The 16,511-nt window shown below is 50.1% G+C and overlaps 1 pseudogene; it reads left to right on the top strand.

Moving 5' to 3' along the window:
• Positions 1 to 16,311, top strand: part of LOC140930790 (uncharacterized) — a 51,221-nt pseudogene extending 34,910 nt beyond the window's left edge.
• The last annotated feature ends 200 nt before the right edge of the window (positions 16,312 to 16,511 follow it).

The following is a 16,511-nucleotide window of genomic DNA, read 5'->3' as shown; positions in this document are numbered from 1 at the left end:
GCCAGAAGGACACGCTGGCTCCAGCAACGGATGAAAGGGGGCACAATCTTTGGCAAGGGGGATCTCAGGCAGGTGTTGTGGGCCAACCAAGCCAAAGCCAGGAGGCAACGTAGGCGAAAGGGTATAAAAAGGGGACGACGTTAAACCCCAGGGACAGACCGCATTATGTCGCTCCAACTGTTTGACGTGCCCGATGTGGATTATCGGTACGAAGCCTCTCGGGAGGTGGAGTTTCAACCCGCCTTGACGGGCATCCAGCCCATCACGTTCTCCATCCCTGGCTCCGACGATTATTACGATACCAATTCCCTCCGATTCAAAGTCAAAGTCCGTCTGACCGATCCAGCGGCTGGGTATAATGGGTTGAGCGCTGATTTGACCGCAGCGTCTGATGCCAACAATTCCAAGAGCACGTAGTGCGTCAACAATTTTGGACACTCCATCTTTCGAGACATCACCCTGAGCATGAATGGCGTCCTCATGACGGAACAGAGCAACACCTACCATTACAGAGCCTACCTGGAAACCTTAGTAAATTTCAGCCGAGAAGAAGGAGCCACCAAGTTAGCCCCCCAAGGATGGGTCAATGCAGTCAATGTGGTGAATATCATGGGAGCCACAGGAGCCAATTCGGATATCCCCACCAATGTGAATTGGAGTGGGAATGCAGAATTGCGTGCCTTGACTAGCCGGTTGCTAAACGAAAATTGGCACACCTTCCTCATTCAACCCCATTTGCCACCCCTCAGAACAGGCAAATTGTTGGTCCCCAATATCCAGATGGACTTTGAACTCTTCCTCAACCCCAACACCGTCTACTTGATGAGCACCCCGAACAAAGGCACCTTGACCACCAAGAAATTTCCAGCCATTCACCCAGAAGACATCAAAGTCACGTTGCTGATGAGAAAACTGACCTTGAATGCCAGCGTCTATGTCAGACTGCAGAAAGAAAGACAACTGGGCAAACAGATTGCCCGCTACCCAGTGGTGCGGAGCGAAATCCGCACGTTTTCCTTTGATGGACGAACCACCCAATGGGAACAAGACAATGTGTTTGTGGGTCGATTTCCTGACCGAGTGATGGTCGAGTTATTGCATTCCAATACCTTCAATGGAGACCTACAACGATACCGCTTTGCCTTTGAAAAGTTTGGCGTCACTCAAATACGTCAGACCTTGAATGGAGAAGAATACCCTTACAGAACCCTGCAACTGACTGGAGATCAAGCCTATGAAGATCTACTGGGGTACGATCGATTTCTACGAGCCATGGGTGCCTACAATGAAGACAAGATTCCTATGCTGCTGCCTGGTGATTGGGGACAAGGCAAGAACTGCACGTTGTTCCTATTCAACAATGTGCCCAGTGGAAAAGCTGATGATCCTCAGTATCGCAACCCCCGTCAATCGGGCAATGTGCGACTGATCATTGATTTTGCTGCGGCTGTCAATCACAACATCACCGTGTTGGTATGGAGTGAGTATGAAAACATGTATGAGATCAACCATCTGGGAGGTATAAAGTACAACATCAACGGCTGAGGTTGTCTCAGAAGACAGAAGACACGGGTCATGGAGTTTGTGGCGCTCAGTGATACTGTGTTGCGAACGTTGGCTCTGGAGGATCCCCAATTACGACGCGTGTTTCATGGCGTGTACCCAGCGGACCAGTTACCCCGCTCACCCTCCACGTCCGTCCGTCAAGCGTACATTGTCAACACCGATCCGGCGGGAGAACCGGGACAGCATTGGTTGGGTCTGTGGACGGAACAGAACAAGTGCGAGGTCTTTGGCAGTTATGGTCTACCCCTGCAAGTGTACACCAACCCAGACCTGCACCAGTGGTGGGGTCAATGGAAGCACCTGATCCGCAGTGACATGACCCTGCAAGCCCTGGATAGTCAGACCTGTGGCCATTATGCGTTATTTTTCTTGAAAGCCCGAGCCCAGGGCCAGTCGTATCAAGAATTTTTGGGGCAGTGGAGTTGCGACAATTTAGTGTTGAATGATCAGAAAGTGGCCGACCAGTTGAAACGCGTGATTAAACAAGAATTACAAGATGAAGTCGATGCCCGACCTGAAGGGGGGCAAAAGAATGTGAGCCGCCAGGCCTTTATGCTTTGTAATCATTGTGAGTGTTAAAGTAAAAAACATCATAAAACGAGATGTGTTGTAAAAGAGTGGTCATTTGTATCTCATCATGATTACGCGAGGCGATGTCCAGCGTGTGATCGATGCCTTTCTCTTAGAAGAAACCCTGTATTGGTGGTTACACCCCATCGAGCGGGTGAACACAGTCCAAGGCGTCGATGCCTGGGATGGGTATCATTGGTTAATGGCCCGCCAACTGGCCCAAGACCAGGATTGGGTCTCTCTCAAACAGTACATGGACACCATGAGTGAAACGCATTTAAGAGAGACGATGGAAGGGCTGATTCAGTTTGAGTCGCCACGACTCTACCGCGAGTATTGGACGGCATGCCCAGACAACGACGACGAAGACGCGCTTCCTCCCGACGACCCCGCTTTCGTGAAAACGGGCGGGGGATCATGAGCGTGTTGGCCAAAGCGGCCAAAATCGGTTATAAATTGGGACGTAGCAAACAGTATAAACGAATGGCAGCCAAAGGGGCCACGGGTCATTACCGTCGTCTGCCTCGACCGTGGGAAGGATGATCCGACACCCCAGTAGTGTGATTGTGGCTGGCCCGTCGGGCAGCGGCAAGAGCGAGTTAGTGGAACAATGGTTACGGTACCTCAACGTGTTTCAAGTCAAACCCAAAAAAATCGTCTATGTGTACGACCGATGGCAACCCCGGTTTGACCGTATGCAAAAGAAGGATGGGATTCAGTTTCATCGCGGGTTACCCGACCCCCGTCATTTGACCCAATGGTTTGGTCGGACGCGCGGAGGGGTGCTGGTGTTGGATGATCTGATGGAAGAAGGGGGACAGGACAAACGCGTGTTGGATTTGTTCACCAAAGATTCCCATCATCGCAACATCACCGTCTTGTATTTGACGCAAGATTTATTCCCGCCTGGTAAATTCTCCAAGACCATCAATCGCAACGCGCATTACATTGTGGCCTTCAAGAACCCCCGGGATCAAACGGGCATACGGACCATTTTACTGCAAGCCTTTCCCGACCGATGGCGTCAAGTCCTGCGCCTATTTAAACGCATCACGTCTCGTCCCTTTGGCTATTTGATGTTGGATGTGCAGCCGGCCTCGGATGATCGGTACCGCTTGTGGAGTCATTTAACGCCCCGAGAAGGCAAGGCGCAAGTCCATACCCTCCCCGTGGATGTCCCTGCCGTTCGAAAACGAACTGCAACGAGAACTCGCCAGAGTCCGTCGGCAAAGAGAAGGCGGACAACAACGTGACTTATCGGTCCGCATGGAGACCCCGACCCTCTCGCCTGCCGGGGTGGGCTCCCCCACAGCACCTCCTCCCCTCCAGGACCTCAGCAGCATGACGGACATGGTGACTGAATTGACCCGACCGGTCGATCGAGCCCAATTGGATCAAGAGATTGAGGATTTTAATTTGACCTACCCGGTCAATGTGGACGATGCCTTGAACGCCTTCACCTTACCACCCGTGGCAGGCACAGGCACCACCCCGGCCACCACCACCCTCACGGCGCCACCACCACCACCCTCTGTCACCACCGCTCCCACCACGACAGCCACCCAAACCCGCCCCACCACGTCCACCCGAACACGTCCCACGGCCACCACCACCACCACCGCCAGCTCCAGACGACCCAGACCACGTCCTGTCACCAACGCCACGACCACCACGGCTCCCTCCCGTCCCCTCACCGCCCGACGCAGTGCTGGAGCAGGGACCAGGACCACCACCTCCACGGTGACGACCCCCACTGGACGTCCCACCATCGCCGCCAAACAACCGCGACGACGTCCCCGCGTGCCGTCTCCCCCATCCCCCGATTCCCCCCCTCCGTCGGAGGACGAGGATGAAGATGATGACGATCGACGGCGGGGATTAAGGCGACGGTTGGATTTGTTGAATGAAGATGCTCAAGAACGGGCTCGAGGGAGACGCATTCGCAATATCACGCATACCAATACCGTCACCACCGTGTATGAAGAAGGAGGGCGACCTTCCGTGCGCCGCACCTCTACCCGAACCTCCAGCCCAAGTCCGCCCCCTGTACCACCCCGCCGAGGACGCGGCCGTGGCCGTGGCCGAGCCCGTGGACGGGGTCGACGCCCGTGAACAAAAAAAAGATATAAAACCAGGGTCCTTCCTTCTACCGTCCCAAAACCATGTGTGGCCGATGTCGAAGTGGTATGGCCCCTAGACGCAAACGCAAACGCACGACGACCCGACGTCGATCCCCTGCCAAACGACGAAGGGGTCAAGTGGGGGGTGTCGGGCCCGGTCTGCCTATCGGGATTCTCAAAGCCGGCTATGGGATCACCAAAGCCATCGGGGATCATCAAACCAAGCGTGCCATCAAAATTGCCGACAAACGCCGACGGGAAGTGGAATCCGGCAAACGAAAACGCTATGCGGGGGAATCGTTTAATTGTTCCATCATGTGAAAAAAGAGTATAAAAGACAAGAGGCGTGTCTTCTGTTGGACAAACAAGGGATCATCATGCATTGTGGTAGACGAAAACGACGCCGAAAGCAACGAGGGGGTATCCTCCCAATATTCCTCATCCCCGCTGCCATTGCTGCAGCCAAGGCGGCAGCGGCTGGAGCCGTGAGTGGTGCCGCGGCTTATGGCACTAAAAAAGCCATTCAAGCCGCGACGCGCAAGAAAAAAGTGGGCAAGATCAGTGCCGCACAATGGGCGGCCAATAAACGACGGGTCCAGCGGATGTTAAGTCGAACGGGTTTGCCTCCGTTGCGAACGCTAGGGATGCTATAAAAGACACGCTTGGTGGGGAACAAGACATTGTTGGAGGATGGTCCGTGGACCCAATGGACGTCGGCATCGTTATGTCTCCCGAAAACGACGTCGTCGACGCGGTCTGCAAAGCGGAGGTAGGCTACCGCTGTTGGCAATGGCTCTCTCGCCTTTGTGGCTCAGGAAATACAAACCCAGGATCCGTCTTCGTCGACCGGACTAGACCACCCCGCAAGGCCATTACGTTGTCGTTAGAGTGGACTGAGGAGATCGAGGCCGCGTTGTGTCAGCGATGTCGACGTCGTATGCAACAGCATTATCATGGGGAACTGTGTCGCCAGTGTGGGGCCCAATTTACCATAAATAGAGCTGGGTCGTGGCAATTCCTTAACCTTAAGCATGGCGTGGCGCATGGAACGTCAAGCCCCGTTCTTGAAGAGCGTCTTACAAGAAGCCAATCAACATAAACGACAAGAATTGTTGTGGATGGCGAATGCGGATCAGATCAATGCCATCAGTGAATTGGTGATGAACACTCTCCGCGGCACCGTCCCCCGCTCCCGACACACTATCACGTTGCTCAAACCCCATGCCCAGAGTTTACGCGCCATGGCCAAACCCGCGCATTCTGTGAAACGACGGCGCGCCATCATGATGGCTCAAAAAGGCGGCGCCCTCTGGCCTGAACTCTACCGATGTTATAAACGTTGCATACGCTAGACCAGACACCTCAGTTGCACCATGGAACCCGAGATGGTGAGCACCACGGTGGGCAACGCCCCTGCTTTTTTACAATTAAGAGACAAGTACAAACAAGAATTGGTGGAAGATACCCGCTTGACCAAAACCGCCGATTTGGCTGCCAAACAACATGTGCTCCTGACCAGTGATGCCCCCGATGCCTGGAAACGGCCTCAACTCAAAGCCGTGAGCCGTCAATTATGCCATTGGACCAAAAAAGTGCGCCAACCGTTTGGGGCCCCGGCCGGTGGTGTGAGCGCAGCAGGGGCCACGACCCCGGGCGACGATGATTTTGAGGCGGGGCCTATGCAAGCGTGGTTTACGCAATTGGTCAAGGCGACCCAGGGTATAAAACAAGGGTCCACGCCGGGTGGGCCCAGAAAACCACCTGTCCCGCCCAAACCGAACATCACCCCCAGTGCCAAAAAGAAACTCAAGTTTACGCCCCAACCGAGCAGTGCCGAGTTGGCACACGAGTTGCTTTTTTCAGAGGAGCCTGGCACAGAACCCTGGGATACCCCCAGTGAACGTGTGGACTCCATCAAGAAATCGCTCAAGCGCGGGATTCGCAAAAAAGCCGGCGGGGTCGCCAAAAAGAAAGCCGCCGGTCTGGCCAAGAAAGCGTTGGATTGGAAATCGTGGAAAACCCCGTGATGGGACGGAGACGTCGTGTTGCTGCGCCCCGTACCCGACCGAGGCGACGACGACGATCGCAACGCGGGGGCAAGGTATTTGATGTGCAAAACCTCCTCAACAAGACGGGCATTGAATTTCATTGGCCCGGCTATCAGTACATGGGACCTGGGACCCATTTGAAAAAAAGATTGGCCCGTGGGGATCCCGGCATCAACCGGTTAGACAGGATCGCGAAAGTGCATGACATGGATTATGATAAAGCCAAGACATTGAAAGATAAATGGGTGGCGGATCGCAAGATGATTGCCAAGATTGATCAACTCCCTGGTCGCAAAACCCTGACGGAGCGTATTGTTAGACGCATCATGAAAACCAAACTGAGATTGGGCATGTGACTACTTAACACACTCATAAAAAGACAACATGGTTGAATTGTTACAACACTTAGTTTAATAAACTCATTCTTGTTCTTACAAATACTGGTCCATTTGCTCCAACGCGTTCGCCCGAAGGGTTTGTACAGTGTCCTCCTCAGGCTCAGACTCAGCCCAGTCTTACGGCAACCACGGGAGGGGAAAGGGACGGTCCAATTGCTCGTCCAACCATTGGCAGCGTTGACGCCGAATCGATTCCACCCGCTTCTCATATTTTTGTTTTTGCAAGGCTCTCCACCCTTCTTCGCCCAAGGTTCGCTTTTTCTCCACTTGCAATGCCCGCCGCCGCACATTCAATCGATGTTTGTAGGCCTCGTAGGTCCCCTCCTCCTTCATTCTCTGCATCCAGTTCTTTTGGCATTGCGCGTTCCTACGTTTCACTTCACTCCGTCGCTCCTCGGACATGGCATGGTAGCGTCGCATGCCCTCCTGGACCTTTTTGGCCTTGAAGGCCTCGTACTCCCCGTTGGCTTTCATGCGCGCCAAGCGTTCGTGGTAGCGTTGTCGGTGAAGGGTTTTCACTTTTTCGATCCCGTTCACCGCCGCATATTGCCGTTGCCGGTACAGTTTTTGGTTCCGTTTATTGGTCTCGGGGTCCCGCTTTTTCTTGGGTCGCTGGCTCGATCCGGGGGTATCCATACTCAATTTCAATTAACCGGGCAGCACACACGTCCGCCAACGCCCGTAACTTTTGGAATGGACTCTCTCTGGCCTGTCGATTTTTGGCACGACGGTCTCGCTGCTGTTGCACAATGTGCTCACGGTTCCTGTAGTAATAGTCCCGATTCAAGCAGCGTACATAGGCCGCGTTTTTGGCTCGATATCGCTGGCAGGCCAGTCGGTTGAACTCTCGGGCTTTTGTCAACTGTTCGGGTGTGGGAGCTGGTTTAGGTGGACGGGGTGGTTTCAACTTTTTCTGGGCCGCCCGCCGTTCACGTTTCTGTTGTAACAATCTCTCTTTGTTTCTCACGTACCACTCGCCGCTGGCGTGATGTAGTGGAGCGAGCACAATTCAATGCGCAATTACGGCAATTGCGGGATCCTGTCCCTGGGGACAATATTGGCATGGCCTTGACCGAAGCGTTACACCAAGCCATTGAAACAGAACTCGGCCGCGAGCAGCGACCCGCCCATCATTTTGTGAATTTTGCCATCACGGCTCACGGGTTCACCCACGCCTATCAAACAGAGAATTTCACCGTAGGGGAGTTTTTACAACGCACGGCTCGTTTGGATGAGATGTTGGCCACCTTGGCTGGCAAGTTGAATAGCAATGAAGCCTTCAACCCCGATCGCGGTTTCCAAGTGGATGTGGTGTTTGTCTCCATGCCCGGTCCAGGGTCCGGTCGACATAAACAACACAATGTGGGACGTCTATGCCTGGATCGAGACAATAAGAAAAAGAAATGTATCATCCCCATCAAAAACAGAGATGCCCTATGTTGTGCTCGCGCTATCGTCACCATGCGAGCCCACTGCCATAAAGATCAAGGCGTGGATGGGTTTCGCGACTGGGACAATCTCAAACGTGGTCGTCCTGTGCAGTTACGTCAAGCCCAGGCACTCCATCAGCAAGCAGGAGTCGCGGAGGGTCCCTGTGGTTTGCCAGAGCTTCGGCAATTTCAACAGGCGTTGGGGCCTCAATATCAATTGCTGGTGATGACCCGGATGAAACCGTTTTTTCTGATCTTCAAAGGACCTGACGCGCCTCATCCAATTCGTTTACTCAAATCCAATGATCATTTTGATGGTTGCACGTCCTTTCCTGCGTTTGTCAACCGCTCCTATTATTGCCTGGACTGTGAACGAGGGTTCAACACCAACGATCGGACCAGTCACACTTGTCAAGGGAGACGCTGCCGTGCTTGTGGGCGCTTTGATTGTCAGGATTATGTGCGTGGCACCCACCCCACGGAGTATTGCCCCCTATGTCACCGCAAGTTTTACGGCAGCCAATGCAAACATCATCATGTGGTCAGCAAGCAATGTCAGTCCATCAAAACCTGTCTCAAGTGTCAAGCCCAGTACACGGTGGTTCCTGATCGACGTCATAAGTGTAGGTACGCCAAATGTCCCGTGTGTCAAGAATGGGTGTCCATCCAAGATCATAAGTGTTACATTCAACCCGTGGTAGAGAATGAGGAGACTGAACCAACAGAGGAGGGGGGAGGTAGCATGGTGGCGCCACCCCCTCCCCTGTTTGTTTATGCCGATTTTGAAGCCATGCAAAATGCAGAAGGCGTGTTTGTGGCCAATTTGTTGTGTTATTCGTCTAGTGAAGAAGCCACTATTCATGTGTTGGACGGGGAGGACTGTGCCCTACAATTTTTGCGCGATTTGGATGATCTCACTGAGGTCCCGGACAGCGAGAGTGAGCGGAACATTCTCGTGGTGTTTCACAACTTGAAAGGATTGACGGCATGTTTATTCTGCACGAACTGTACCAGCAACAACGCGAAGTGGTGGATCAACTGACCGTGGGCGCGAAAGTGTTGTCCTTCAGGAGCGGAGCTGTCAAATTCATTGACTCGTTGTGTTTCTTGCCCATGCCACTCGCCTCTTTTCCCAGCACCTTCAATTTGACCGAATTAAAGAAGGGCTTCTTTCCCCATTTGTTCAATACCCCGGATCATCAACAGTATGTGGGCCGCATCCCCGATTTGGAATTTTACGATCCCGAGGGCATGATGGCCAAAAAGAAAGACGAACTGACGCGTTGGCATGCGGATCAAGTCCGTCGTAACGTGCGCTTCGATTTCCGTCAAGAAATGATTGACTATTGCAAATCGGATGTGGCTCTGTTGAAAGCGGGGTGTGAAGCTTTTCAGCAAGAATTTGAACGGCAGGCTGGCTTCAATCCCATGGCCAAGTGTATCACGATTGCCAGTGCCTGCAATCTGTATTGGCGCAGGCACCATTTGACCCCCGACACCATCGCTGTCGAACCACTAGGGGGTTGGCGAGGGGCCCAAGTCAACCAATCCCTCAAGGCCCTACAATGGCTGTACTATCAAGAACATCAAATTCCCAAGGAGGGGGCCAGTGCCGACCGCATTCGTCATGTTCGTAACGGGGGCGAACAGTCGGTCCGAACTATCGCCAACAGTTATTTTGTCGATGGCTACGATCCCCTGACCCGAACCGTCTACGAGTTCCACGGATGTCTCTGCCATGGCTGTCCCCGCTGTTATCCCAGCAGAGACGCCAAACATTATGCGGTGCCGGATCGAACCGTGGAGGAACTGTATCAGGCCACGCTCTCCAAACGCATGGCTCTGCTCCGAGCGGGTTACACCGTCATCGAAATGTGGGAGTGTGACTGGGACCGACTGGTCGACAACGAGCCCGCTGTATCTCAGTTTCTGGCTTCCTTCGATCTGGTGGCTCCCCTGGAACCCCGCGAGGCCTTTTTTGGAGGTCGAACCGGCGCGGTGGCTCTGCACACTGTAGCTGGGGAGGGCGAGGAAATACGCTATGTGGATGTGACCTCCTTGTACCCGTGGGTGAACAAGAACTGCCCTTACCCCATTGGTCATCCCAAGATCATCACTCAACCCGCCGACCAGTCACTGGGTTCCTATTTTGGATTGGCTACTGTGGACATTCTTCCCCCGGCTGGTCTATTCCACCCCGTCTTGCCTGTACGCTGTGGCCAAAAGCTCACCTTTCCTCTCTGCCGTGCCTGTGTCCAGACAGAGCAGGCCCAACCCATGTTGACCAGAACCCATTATTGCCCTCATTCGGACGCCGATCGTACACTACGCGGAACCTGGTGTACGCCCGAACTCGTCAAAGCCGGCGAAAAGGGGTACACGCTGGTCAAGATCCACGAAGTCTGGCATTTTCCCCCCGAGCAACGCAGGACGGGTCTTTTCGCCACATACGTCAACACCTGGCTCAAGTTGAAGCAAGAGTCCGCGGGGTGGCCCGGTTGGTGTCAGACCCTCGAGCAGAAACGAGAGTACATTCTCCGCTACCAGGAACGGGAGGGTATCCGACTGGACATCGCCAGCATTGCCAAAAATCCCGGTCGCAAGGCTACCGCCAAATTGATGTTGAACAGTTTCTGGGGCAAGTTCGGCGAGCGGATGAACAAACCCACCACCGTCACTGTCAAGGACCCCGCCCATTTGTTCAATCTCATCTCCGATGCGGCTCTCGATCTCAGTACTCTCCGTCTCTGTACCGACGACATCTTGGAGGCTGTCTACACCAGTGTCCAAGACAATGCCGTCAAAGGCACCAAGACCAATATCTTTGTGGCGGCTTTCACTACGTGCCATGCTCGGCTCAAGCTCTACGAGTCCCTGGACATCCTTCAACAGCAAGTCCTTTACTATGATACGGACAGTGTGATTTACCGATGGCGTCCCGGTCAACCCTCCATTACCACGGGTGATTTTCTGGGGGACATGACCGATGAATTGGACGGAGACGTCATCACCGAGTTCGTTTCTGGGGGCGCCAAGAATTATGGGTACACGACTCGCGCAGGCAAAGTAGTGTGCAAGGTACGCGGTTTCACGCTGAACGTCCGCGGATCTGCGATTCTTAATTTCCACACGATGAAAGACAATATTCTCTCGGAACTAGACTCGCCTCAGGACTCTCGCCGACATTTGAACATTGTCACCCCTTATCATTTCACACGGGATCTAGAGAAGAAACAAATTTAAGTGGTTCCGCGCGTGAAGTAGTATGGGTTGGTGTTTGAGAAGCGCGTTATCGATATGACCACTCGATCGAGCTATCCCTATGGCTACGAGAGGATTGGGGATGAACTCGACCTGCTATTAGATTTGTAAGAAAAAAAGGGCTTGACGTCACTAGGACCTCACCTACGTCCCACTTGTAACCAGGCTCTACGCGGTACGTTCATTAAAACTATGTGAAGAATGTGGATCAACCTCTTGTGTGTGCGTGTTCTTTTCCCCATGGGGTCACGTGAACATGGATGCCCAAATATGGGCATTGTGACGTCAATTTGGTCACATGGGCTAAATGCTCGATTCTGATTGGTGGATCAAATTTTTGCTGCGCTCTGATTGGTTAGGACCTATTGTAGCCTATATGACTACTCCGGGTTTGTCCTACCTCCTCCAAAAGCACAGAAAAAAAAGATCATTCTCCACAGGAAAAAAAAGATACTGCGGCTTACTTAACGATGAGACAAAAACCCACTGAAACTGTTATCGCCGATGCTGGTGAGGTAGAACATTTGTACGTAACCCCAGAAATGGAACGAAGTGAAGGTTCTCCTCCATCTAACACAACAAACAAAAATGATCATGGTAATTACACTCCACCCGAAGAATTGCCTTCTGTTAAAGAGGACGATTTGATCCTCTGGAAGGGGCACTTAACAAAATTTGGCTTAAATTCATTGAACGATTTCCAGATTCAAGCCATTCAAAGCGTTCAACTCGGCCGAGATGTGATAGTTGTACAACCAACTGGAAGTCGTAAGAGTTTGTGCTTTCAGTTGCCTTCTCTCTTCGAGCGCGAAAAATTTGTGGTCGTAATAACCCCTACCATATCACTAATAAACTCACAGATTGAGGGGTTGAAGAAAGTAAACATTGATGCCATTGCGTTAGGAAGGCCCGCTGGACAAGACGCACAACGGAATCATGATAGACTTTTTAATAATAATAATGGCAATTCTTTCCCATCAATCGTATTCACGACTCCTGAGCACTTCGTCGATCGTGTTTCTTACAATCTTGAAAGAATCAAGACAAATGTCAAATTATTGGTTTTGGATGAGGTGCACAAAATGTTTGATCGGAACTCCGATTTCCGATCAAGCTACGATTTTTTCAAAGGAATTAAGGATAGCTTCAGTTGCGTGCCTGTGATGACATTAACTGCCACCTTGAGTCAGACCCAAATGCAGAGTTTGTGCGCGGATTATTTGAAGAATCCTGTCCTTATTAAAGGTTCGATCAATCGCAGCAACATCAAGTTGAACATTAATCATACGTTACATCAAAGAAGAAGAAGAGCTCCAGATCAGCAGTAAAAGAAAATACAAAGGAAGACATTTGGTCGGAATGTGCTACGGATATAAAGAATATATCTGGTGATGAATATGCCATCGTATACATGGATTTCCGTAGTGATGTTGAACTAATGACATCATCACTCAAGCTGCTATTAGGCGAAGAAAATGTTAGACCTTATTACGGAAAAGGGATGACTCACGATGTAAAGAAGAAGACTGACTCTGCCTTCAGAGGAAAAGGGTTTCAAGTTTTGGTAGCCACTGAGTCCTATGAAGTTGGCACACATAGTCCACATGTGGACAATATTTTCAGGGTGGGTTGCATGCGTAACCTTAGTGTTATGATCCAAGAATTTGGCAGAGCTGGAAGAAGTGGTAACAACGCTGATGGTTTTCTTCTAATCAATGAGACAAAGGACGACCAAAGATTAGCTTTCTCGACCAAAAACTGTTCAAAAAGTGAAGAAGAACAGATAAAAGCACAACTAATTCAATCATGGCGCTGGGTCTACTCTATATACTGCGGGCGATGTATGAGAGAGGAAATAATCAGTAAGTTTGGAGAAGGTCAGCTGGAGTTGCAGTGTGTAGACGAGTGTTGTTCCAGTTGTGATATCAAAGATAAAAGAGATTTCAACGCAAAGGAAGCGATAAGGCTTCTACTTCAGGCAGTTTTAGACCTTGGACTAATACGGGCTTATAAGGAAGGGGTAAAAGAGGAAGTACTGATTGGATGGTTAAGAGCGAGCAAGAAAGATACATTCCCTCTACCCGAAATGCAGAAAATCATGGAGGAAACGCAGACATATTCCGCTGGTACGAAGACTTTTGAAGGTAGAAGTTCCCAAGGGTGGTGGTCAAGGGTTCTGAGACAAGCTATTAATTTACAGTTGATTGACATAAAATATAACATAATAAGGTGCACGTCATTAAGTATGTAGGCAGTACAAAGTTTCCGAGAAAGGGAAGCAATTTCTGGATTCTCCTTATGATATCCTGGTTCTGGATCCAATAAACGATCCCTTCGATCAAAAAACAAAACAAAAGGAGGTAGTCACAAGAGCAAGGACTCGAAGAGGACATCATCATTTGCCGAAAATAAAGGATTGCCTGAAGAATTCAGCAAATTGGATTGAATTAACGCTTAAGGACCAGTATGAATTCCCAGGATTTGACACATCCTCAGCGACGTCGCAACCAAACTTTATTTTCGTTAAAGATTATAGAAAGTTAAGTTTCGCTCCCAGTACTCAATCTCATTTTATTTGGGATGATAATCAGCTGTCAAAACGAAGCACACAAACAGCCAAGCACAATATAGTTATAGATGGTGTGGATACCTCATTAAATGTGAGAAGAGGGCCTTGTGAAGGTGTGAAGAAGTGTACTGGTCCTGACTGTTCCTATGTTGTCTCTAACAGACAAAAGGTCAATCGATGTGTACACCACAGAGACAGTCATTCTCTTGTTTCCACTGGACTGTGTCCTGCACATATGGTTTACATATGGCCATCCCTTGACGATGGAAGGCGATGGATTGGGGTTGTGCCAGGCACGCAACATAATCACTCAAAACCAGCACCACACATCCTGTCGAGCAAAGTTAAAGAGGACATCAGGAAAGTGGTATCTGATGATAGTAGTAAAAGTACCAAAGATATCATGAAGGGATTTGGAATTGGTTACGTCCCCGCTGAAGCCAGTTCACCTGCAGCTAACGCTGACCGTGTGAGGAGAGAGAGGAAAATGGCGCTTGGAAAATGGATGTCTTTTCATAAAGAACTTCGTTTACTAGATGAGATACTTGGTTTTGATAAAATTAGGAAAAAAGTGGAAGGTAACCAGTTATATGATGAAAGCACGAACATAAGAGAAAAAGTCAACAAAATGATGGGACAGTATCAGATGGAAGGATCTGAGTATATTTTTACGCCTGCCAGGAAGTACGCGTTTTTTATGTCGCCATTTCAATCAACTCTTTTGAGTAGAGCAGAAGATTTCTTCATGGATGTGACTTACACAGGCAACGACTTTTTTCCATACCTTCTTAACATCGTAACTTTCAACGATCAAACGTGCGTGTATAACGCGGTCGCAAGAGTACTGTGCAGTAGACAAGATGGCGAGACTTATGCCAAGTCTATAACCACAATTTTCGACAAGGTTTCACATGATCATGCTCATTTCTCAAACGGTGCAAAGTTAAAGTCTATACTCGTGGATTTCGACGATGCACAATACAAAGGACTGAAAGAATGTCTCGGTGAAGAACTGGCCAAGAAAGTCATCCGGGGGTGCAGTGTTCATTGGCAACGATCAGTGAATAGAGTCTGTAAGTTGGTTTGCCAAAGCGAGGATGAAACTCGAATCTTCAAAAATTTAGCCCGCAAAATCGAAGAGGAACGAGATAAAGAAAATATTTACCTAACTTTCGATGTACTATCGGGCTCCAGGAAACTGCAAGACGCTAAACAGTTGATTGAGTGCGACCTGTGTTCTGAACTTGACAAGCTTGACAACCATAATTGGACAAAACTGAAGCACTGGAGAAAGTGGTGGTGTCGGTTGAATCACCTAGCAATGTTTACAAGGGCCTTTAAGGAAATGGAAGAGAAAGATTGGGAAGAAGGACCATGTACGACCAATCCAGTCGAGGCATTGAACCGACAATCACTGCATGAAGGCTGTACCGTTCTTCATACTTTAATGAAAAACATTTACCTGGAGGATCGCCTGCAAGCGGTGAAAACAGCAGTTTGCGAAGATAATGTTACAACCTCTTATAGGGCATCACCTGGTAAACCAAAAAGTAAACGAAAGCCTACAAGCATTGGGAATTCAGGAGATGAAGGTCCACCAGACAAGCGCCGCCATATAATCAGTCAGAAAAGAAGGCCGAATGGTAGAGCGTTAATCAATCGTGTCATTGAAGTTGAATATGATGAAAAGAACAAATCAGGAAAGGTGACAAAGTACTGGGGATGGTGCAAAGGACAAATCGTGGCATACCGGAAACATGAAGGGTACTTGGTAAAATTTGAGGATAGAATTGAAGATGACGGAACAGTCGTTGCTGGGTGGTCGGATTGGATTGAAGACTTAAATAGCAAGGATGTACGTTTGTTAGATCCGTAATTCAAGAGCATTAGCTGACCCTGATCAAAGATAGTGTCAAACCATCCGCTGATTGACTTGGCAAAGAAGTGCACCAGGCAAACGCTTCATACACCGGCGGGTCTACAACGCGAGTCACTGGCCACAGGTCAACATACCGGTCACAGTGCTACAGAAAAATAAACAGGCGCAAAAGTGTCTCCTAGCCCTAATCGTTATCCAAACTGGTGTTTTACATCGAGGTGAAACTGTTTGCCTTAGATATCAATAACCAATAAGGCAGTGACCTGTACCTGTGGCCCGTGGAATGTGACCCGCGTTTTAGACCTGGCTTTCGTTCCCATTTCAAATGATAGCACAAAATACGTATGTTACGTGTGTTCCAACGCCTCCCTTTTTGTTGGTTTGGTTTGGCGCAGGACAAAAACTGGCCAACTTAATTATTTATACCGCAAAAGCCGTAAACAACTTTTGTTCTCTTAACCCGAGAAATTACTTAGTTTGGTCTGGAACCACGAGTGGCTCGTAATGCTAGCATCACAGCATGGTCATCCCTCCTAACACCAATGATGCTGTAATTAAGTAACTAAGTTACCGGTTTGTAAGAATCATCCTGGCCTATTTGCCAGTACGAACTGAGGAACTGCTTGAGTTCACTCTACAGCGAGCCATGAACATTTTAATATTTTGTCTA

Source organism: Porites lutea, chromosome 3, assembly GCF_958299795.1.
Source record: "Porites lutea chromosome 3, jaPorLute2.1, whole genome shotgun sequence".
Classification (NCBI taxonomy): Eukaryota; Metazoa; Cnidaria; class Anthozoa; order Scleractinia; family Poritidae; genus Porites; species Porites lutea.
The sequence above is the reverse complement of the archived record's forward strand: the minus strand, read 5'-3'. Positions and strand labels throughout refer to the sequence as shown.